Source organism: Colobus angolensis, unplaced genomic scaffold (assembly GCF_000951035.1).
Source record: "Colobus angolensis palliatus isolate OR3802 unplaced genomic scaffold, Cang.pa_1.0 Scaffold125, whole genome shotgun sequence".
NCBI classification, from domain to species: Eukaryota; Metazoa; Chordata; class Mammalia; order Primates; family Cercopithecidae; genus Colobus; species Colobus angolensis.
Window position 1 is genome coordinate 3747140 of NW_012113697.1, and position 8828 is coordinate 3755967.

Consider the following 8828-nt stretch of genomic DNA (forward strand, 5'->3'; position numbering starts at 1 on the left):
CAATTTGAAAGGTGTTAGAGTTAGATCATTCTTTTCAACTGCTAGAGCTGAACATTCTTATGCTATCTGGTGAACAAATGTGTCTTTTTTTCTGATGATTAACTGACTAAGATAGCACCCCTGAGCCTTCCTAGTCCAGGTGTTTGTTTTGTTACCGCTGCTTCTACTAACAAGTTCCTTACCTATTAACACCATCATCCCTTGTCCTGCATTGCAAATATTTTCCCAGTTTGTTGTTTACCTTCCCTTGTGTTTATGAATTTACAGTTTTAAGAAATTCAGTAATTGGTATGCTTTCAAATCAATGACTGCCTTCACATTCTTTTGCTGTCGTGTAGTATCATTTATATTCACAACTGCATCAAAAGGGATTTCACTCTACCACTGCTTTTCAGGTCCCTAACTATGTCTTTCCCTCATCTGTCCCTTTTCTATAATCTTGCTGCCTATCCATCCAGTCTGTTTTCTCCTTGAGATTTTTCCAATCCATTTTTATAAACGCCATGACTTCTTTCACTGTATTAAGAATGTCAGTCACTATTGTAAGAAACTATTTTGAATCCTGCAAGATATCTTGTTTGGAGATGCTCTTTCTCAAAGTCTTCAAAGATATTATTCCCTAGTTTCACAATTCCTGTTTCCGTCTCACAGTGAGTGTCAATGTGGCACCTTCACTTGTCCTACTATGAAGTATCAGGAGACAGACTTACCCTCATACCTAAAACAACTGAAAAAAACAGAATGTATAGGCAATCTGGAAGACACTGGAAATCATCAGGAAACAAAGGGCAGCAGACGCTGAAAGACGGGAAATATGTAAGATGAGCCCTACAACTGTCCCCAGCTTACTGCCCGAAGAGTTCACCAACTGTGATACAGGGAGGGAGATCTAGGCAGATCCTGGCAGTACCCTTGTGTTGAGGACAAGGATCTGGGAACCTAGGGAGACCAATGTAGCCAGAGTTCACATGGCAGAGTACAGGGTAAGAGAGAGCTACACAGAAAGAGAACCCCACAGATATGCAGAGGGCCCTCCTTGATCAGTGGATGACTGTGAGGAACCTCTAAAGCCTGAAGCAGCAGCCACCTAAAGGGATTAAGAGGGAATGATACCCAGGCTCATACAAGGCCGTTCCTACTCTTAGCCATTGGAGTGGAAAACTTCCTGATTGGAATCCAATAAAGTAGTTAGAAGGATTTTACCTTACTAGTGAGGCAAAATTACCTCAGAGTAGTCTCATCTGCGAAAGCTAAAAAGCAAGACCTGAAAGGATCAAAGTATCTCCAAGTAACTTAACCAAAGAACAAAACTCAAAAACATTTAAGAAAATACAAAAACAGCTATCACACAATAATCTCCAGCACGCAATCTAAAATGACCACAGGACACAAAACAGCAGAAAAATATGACCCGTAATGAAGAGGAAAACATCAATCAATTGAAACTGACCCAGAAATGACAAAAATACTAGAATTAATAAAGACAATGAAACATTTACCACATTACATATATTTAAAAACTACAGGATGGATAGAGTATGTTAAATGTAGATGTGGAAGAGAGAAAAATTAACCAAATCAAATGTCTAAACATAAAAACTACAACGAGAGGGCAGGCGCAATGGCTCACACCTGTAGTCCCCGCACTTTGGGAGGCCGAGGTGGGCGAATCACGAGGTCAGAAGTTTGAGACCAGTTTGGCCAACATGGTGAAATCCTGTCTCTACTAAAAATTAGTAGAGAAAAAATTAGCTGGGCATGGTGGTGGGCACCTGTAATCCCAGCTACTCGGGAGGCTGAGGCAGGAGAATCTCCTGAATCCAGGAGGCAGAGGTTCCCAGTGAGCCAAGTTCACACCACTGCACTCCAGCCCAGGCAACAATGCGAGACTCCGTCTCAAAAAACAAACAAAAAACAAAAAACTAAAAAACCCACTAAAACGAGAAGGAAGAAATTCTGGGAATGATGGATATGTTAAGTTGACTATAGTGATGGCATCACAGATGTACACATATGTCAAAACCTAGCAAATTACATGCTTTAAATATGTAGAGTTTATTCTATGCCAACTATACCTCGATAAAACTGTTGAGAGAAGGAGAGAAAGAAAAAGAAGATTATCCTCGGGCTGCACTCTACTTGTCTGATAGGGATTTGCCCATTACATGCCTATGGTTCAAAGGCAGATTTGAGATATCTAGATCTAGTATATTACGAATTAGAGTACTCACTGCTCCCATGGTAAATTCTCCTCTCTCCAACTTCCTTGGTCTCTAATACTGTATTCTGAACCAGCAACAGCAACAGAAAAATACAATCCTAAGTCTATACTGGGCAGCACAGCAGCACTATACTGTTACTACAATCCTTCTCTACTTCCACCTAGAACACTTTACTCATAATGACCACACTTCCCAGATAAAATTCGTCAGCATCCATTTCTCCTCCCTCTTCCCATCCCTCCCCAGTTTTTTTCTGGTAGTTACTAGTGTGGGCAGGAGAAGAAATAAACATGAAAAGGGATGAAGCCTCTGCTATAAAAGAAACCCTGGGTAAAAATTCTCCTTATTCTGGCTGTGTTACTATTAGTATCCATTATTAGATCCTATAGGGAGTTAAATCATCTTAATTTTCAGTGTTTCATATTTTCATCTATGTTTCTTAACAAATATTTTAGCAGGACACTGCTACTCATATATCATTTTGCACTACAAACCTCAAATTGCTTTTACAAAGTCAGAAATTTAGTTCTTAAAGCAAATTAAAAACCAAGAGTCTCAACGACTTTCATTTGTGATCTATTAGCTAATTCTTAATACTATTACTATGTGAGTTGTGTTTTGAACACCTACTTATTAAACATCCTCAAGCTTACTTTTATTATTTTTGAGACACTTACCTAAACATGTCAACAAGAAAAGGAAAACAATTTTATAGAAATAAATTCTACATATAGACACATTTATTTTACATCATACAAAGACTTGAAATCTAGGGTATTCATGAGTACCTTATACTGCTTAAAGTTTAGACTGTACATGCAAACTATGATCAACCAGCTTAATTTAATCCCAATCTGTGCTTTACACCTGATTTTATTCTAGTTCCTTATGATATTGTTATCATATACTCATGATACTAACAGAAAAATTAAAAGTTAAAGTCTAGTTGTAGTTGGATTCAAGGGAATTTGCATCTTTCTATGAAGCTATTTAGGCAGACAATTCAAATGTTTTGCTAAAGGAAGAAAATAAAAACTTTCATTCCCATGGCTTCCTATTTGGTGTTCAGAATATACATGGCCACAGACTAACAGAATTTGATTAGAAAGAAAAGAAAACGCAGACTTCACTCTTGTCCTTCTAAGAAACTTCCTCAAAAAAAAAAAAAAAAAAGAAAGAAACTTCCTGAAAATACTGTATTGGGCTTCGTCTTTCTCCTCTGTGCCCATGAAGGTTGAAATCAAGATACACCTAGTCTCTGCCAAACTCCTGCTCTACAGTCCTAGTAACACTCCCAAAAAAGTGTATTAGGCTAGTTGGGTACTGCTTACTTACTCTTAGTGAACCCTAATTTGGATTAACCATTTGTTTAATTCTTCTGATGATCATCTCCATAAAGTGTGTATCAGAAGTTTCATTTCAAAGTGTGCAGGTGAGAATATAGGCAATATTAGGTGACTTTTTTCTGCAGCTCCAGCACCTACATTGGAATCCCTTGCCTACTATTTGGTTCTTCACCATGTGAATTCATCACTTTTTAAACATTTCAGAATATACCCAAATATGGTAAATGAGACTTCCAGGGAATGCAAAGATAGATACCTACCAGTGTTATTATGGTTTACAAATATGCCCATATAAGAAGAGGAAAAATATCACAGACCTTCTCTCCTGCCTAGGCCAATAGTTTGTATACTCCCACAGTGACAAAAAGGCTCTCAATAAAAGCCAAGTCTCAGGTTCACTGGTCTTTACATTGGTGTATACTTTCTACACTGCCACTCCTCTACTTGCTTATTAAGTCTATTTCTTTTGAATCATATATATATTTCCCAGTGCCATAATTTAGCCATGAGCCATCCCTCAAAACTGTGATTTCTGTTTTCGTGCCAACTATTTTTCATTAAAATTTCAAATTCATTTTGTTTTTTTGGAGGTGGGAGTTAAGGGGAGAAAATATGAAGAGACAAGAGAACAATATGAAGCATAAGGCACTGGTCTTCATCAGCTTTCTGTGAATATTTTAGTAGTCTTTCTCCTGTGAATTTTCTAGTACTCCCTTTACTCTACTGGTTATGTTTGCATCACAAAAGCTATCTTCTATGATTCAACTATGCCTCTATCACCTTGCCTTTGAAACCTGAGTTTAATATCTTCTCCAGCAGGTCAAAGGAAACACTAAGAACTGGCTATCCCTAATACACAATGTGACTTAAGAAGCCAAAACCCAGTTCTTCAACACTGTCTGTACAAAAAAAAAAAAAAAAAAGATATGTCCATCCAGAATCTCAGAAAGTAACCTATCTTTACAGATGAAATTAAAGATCTCAAAAAAGAGATTCTGGATTAGGTGGGCACTAAATAAAGTAACTATTCTTCTAAGAGACCAAACAAAGAAAAGAAGAAGATAGAGACACACAAGACAGACACAGGGGAAGAAGGCGATAGAGATTATGGTTACGCTGCCACAAGCCAAGGAAGAGCAGCAGTACCAGAAGCTGAAAGAAAGGAAGGATCCTCCCCTAGAACCTTTGGGAGAAGCATGGCCCTGCCAACACCTTCAGATTTCTGGCCTCTAGAACTGTGAGAGAACAAATTTCTGTTGTTTTAAGCCACCAAGTTCGTGGTAATCTCACAGAAGCCTTGAAAAATCCAGTACACCATCTAAATCACGAGTCACAAACTTTTTCTGTAAAGAATCAGATAGCAAATATTTTAGGCTTTGCAGGGATGGGTGTGGCTATGTTCCAATAAAACTTTACTTACAAATACAAGCAAACAGGATGGATTCAGCTCATGAGCTGTAGTTTGCTGACTACATGATATAAATGATACCAAATGATATCTAGCAACCTAAATTGCATCTATCATGCAAATAATCTAAATCATATTTTCTATATCCTTTTTCGCTTTTAAATTTATAATTATGCTCTGTATGGTAGGCACCTTCAATTATCTGCCCAAATCCTATAGCTTAGTTTCCAGAATTTAATCTCAAGATACATTTCAGAATTTTTCTTGAAAATCCCCCACCAATCAACAGGGAGTGGAATTAGGGGCAGAAACCCTCCTAGGATTCTCTTATCACTGAGGTAAGTACACTAAGATGTCAGCAAACCTCCTTGTTTAATATCTTGGACATCTCTCATATCTACCTTTCAGCAAGTAATAGCTAATTATCTTAACAGATTTCTTCTTCCTGGACACAAGAACTTGCTTTCTCAAACTTGAGAATGTCTACTATTTTCCTTCAATAAATATCTTCTTGTGCCTAGAACCACTATCCGTAAGAACCTTTCATTATTTAATTAGTTTGAAGTATGTTTTCTCCTCTTATTTCACTCACATTCTTCTACCTCGATCATCTGATCCTGATTTCTTCCCAATGCTATCAAATATACCTTCTTTCCCAAATCATTTCTCCCTTCTTTTTCCTAAGCAACTTTAACTCTATCAAGCCAGCATATACTAAAATGCCTCAAGCTGTTTTACTGTCTCCTCAGCATATATATACATACACACACACACACACACACACACATATATATGACTAATCTTCCTTAGACAGGAAAATAAAGGTAAGACATACCCTGCACACCACTGCAACTGTTCTTCTGTGTCCGTACTGTTACGATCTCTAGATGAATACTGCTTTATGCATCCTTCTGCAATGCAGCTCTGTTAATTCCGGAAATTTCCACAGTAAACTCGGTCTGTCAGTTACCATGGAAACTGCCTGCTTCCTGGCACTACTAACAAATGAGTATCTTTGCTGTGATCTAAGATGAGGCAAAAGGAAAAACTGAAAAACGAAATGTCCAAAAGAATGGCTCAAACACTGTAAATAGAAAATTTCAAATTCTGATATTCATACTTAGTGAACAGAATGTATTAGACAAATTAGATAAGTCTGCAGTATTTTGAAGTAGTACTGATTTATAAAATACAAAGAAATGTTTTATCACCACGGAAAAGAGTAACATTAAAGAGGACAAGACAAACATTCATGTTTGCATCACGCTGCTATTGACTGTTTCCTAAGAGCTGATCCTGTGTCAGTTGTACTCAAAGTTTACCCTTAGAACAGTTTTTCTGGGCTATGCTTCTTCAAGAAAAGGTAAGCAAAACTGCCCTAAATCTATAGGCTACATGTTTTCATGAGATCCTTTCCCTGTTTAGGCTCCAATTTCCAGTGGCAGCTAAAACCTCTTCCCAAGTATGTAAGAAATTAAGAGTAGTTTAAAGTATAACTCGGGAGCTTTTGCCAAGAGGGTAGCTTTACTAGCATTCTCAGAACATTAGACATAGCCAACCATAATTCCTTACCAATTGCACTTTGAAACAATGCTAGATTTCTATAACATCACATACTACCAGTTTGCTTCCTAATTGTCAAGTATCTTTTAATTTTTGCCTGTCCCTTCTCTTCTATCCAACCTCTAAATGTTAGATTTTGTTGGGGCTCAGCCCCGGACCCAATTTTCTCATCAAAATACATTCTCACTCTCTATTCCTAGGCAACCCTTTCATCTATATGTCAGCAATTCTCAACTTTTTATCTCCAATCTACAACCTCACCTCTGGCACCAGACTCATTTTCAACACCACAGTATGTGATACATGCACATAAGCACAGACACACACGTACATATACACATACATATATACACACACACTATATATGTATGTTTTGATATCACTAATAAAATATGCAAACTTAATATATCTAAAACTCTATCTTGCCCTATGACCCCCATTTACGGATGCTCCATACCCAGTAGTCTCCATCACAGTAATCGCAGGTGAACCCATTAATTCAAGCCAGAATTCTACAAGTCACTATGAACACCTTCCTCCTTGTCATCATCTACATTCAAATTATCACCAATATTTATTAATTACTTCCAAAATTTCCTCAGTCTCTCTACCTCAACTGTCATCAATTTAATATTATTAAAGTCATAACAGATGACTATTACGCTTTAGCTATATTGCCACAGCTTTATTAGGTCTCCCTAAACTATATTCTTACCTCCTTTCAATATATATGCCACACGGCAGCCAGAATAATTACTTTAGACTGTAAATAATCAGTTTAGATTGTAAATCACTCACCTGCTTATAGCTCCCCACTACACTCTGGATGTCATCCACCTCTTTATCTACAAGGCCCTACATTATGTGGCCCATCTTTCCATATCTAACTGTCTCTACATCCTTAATCTAAATTTGTTTTTCCTTTCTCATTCAGTCATCTTCCATGTGAACTGCCGTTCCTTCCATTCCATGACAAGGTGAATATTTCCCAGCTTGGTAATTTCAAATACATGCTATTCCTTCCACTTGGAACACTCATCAATCCCTCCCCCAAATGTAGTAAAACTCACTCAGGTTTAGAAGCCTTCACTGACTACATTTTCACCACCCTCCTTCTAAATTAGGCCCATATTTCATTCTCTCATTAGCACCTGGTTCTCTTCCTTTAATAGCATGTAGGTGATTATAATTTTATACACACACACACACACGTCTTTGTCTACCTCTAAATCTCAAGCTTCATGAAGTAACAATCACATCTTTTTTCAACATGAAATACCTATGCCCACACCATAGTAACTAACAGACGGCAGACATTCAACAAACATTTGCTAAACGTATAAAAGAAAACGTACTGGATTGCTTTGGTTTCTGGCAACTATAACTTGCTCCCAAAGCTTTGATGTTCTCCCTGGACTTTATGAGATATCCCTATAGCCATTCCCCAATTCCTTTTCTGGTATCCATTCAAACCCCAAGGAATATACCTCTTATATCTGACCTCTGCAGCTCCTCAGTCAGGAAAAAGGTTCATCTGTGTAAACCTGCAGTGCTCTCTGTACCAGTGGTCCTAAGAAGAAGCAAAATTTGCACCCCAAGGTTCATTTGGTAACATCTGCAGACATTTTGGCTGTCACAGCTAGTAGGGAGCTTGTGTTACTGACATCTAGTGGGACGCCACTGAACTAAACATCCTACCATGCACAGGACGATGGCCTCCCACAACAAAGCATTTTCCAATCTAATATCTCAATAGTAACAAGGTTGAGAAGACACAGCTACTTCCAGTCTCTCCTATGACAACGGCTGAAAATTACCGATCTATGAAGAAGTAAACATTGGTTAATTTTTAAAAGTACATTTCACCAGCACAAAGTTGTCCTCTAAGACATTGTTTTTAATTAAACAACGAAAATAATCTAAACAGCTATCAATAAGGAACTAGTTAAATATATAATATACCTATACAATGAAATGAATACTATATAACTAAGAATAGGATATGTGGGTGGGGCACAGTGGCTCACCCCTGTAATCCCAGCACTTCGGGAGGCTGAGACAGGTGGATCACTTGAGGCTAGGAGTTCAAGACGAGCCTGGCCAACACGGTGAAACCCCATCTTTACCAAAATATATAAAAATTAGCCAGGTGTGGTAAGAATCACTTGAACCTGGAAGGTGGAGGTTGTGGGCAGCTGAGATCGCACCACAGCACTCCAGCCTGGGCAAGAGTGAGAAAATCTCAAAAAACAAAAAAGAAGAAGAGGAGGAGGAGGAGGAAAAGGGTAT

The 8828-nt window shown here is 37.9% G+C and overlaps 1 protein-coding gene across 2 annotated transcripts in view; it reads right to left on the reverse strand.

The window, feature by feature from the left end:
• Positions 1-6004, reverse strand: part of MAP2K4 (mitogen-activated protein kinase kinase 4) — a 73572-nt gene extending 67568 nt beyond the window's left edge. The window contains exon 1 of one of the 2 annotated variants that reach the window (XM_011933240.1): positions 5812-6004. The gene's annotated coding sequence lies outside the window, so the exon portion shown is untranslated. The remainder of the gene's footprint in view (positions 1-5811) is intronic. The other variant, XM_011933241.1, reaches the window with a different exon arrangement.
• Between the last annotated feature and the right edge of the window lie 2824 nt (positions 6005-8828).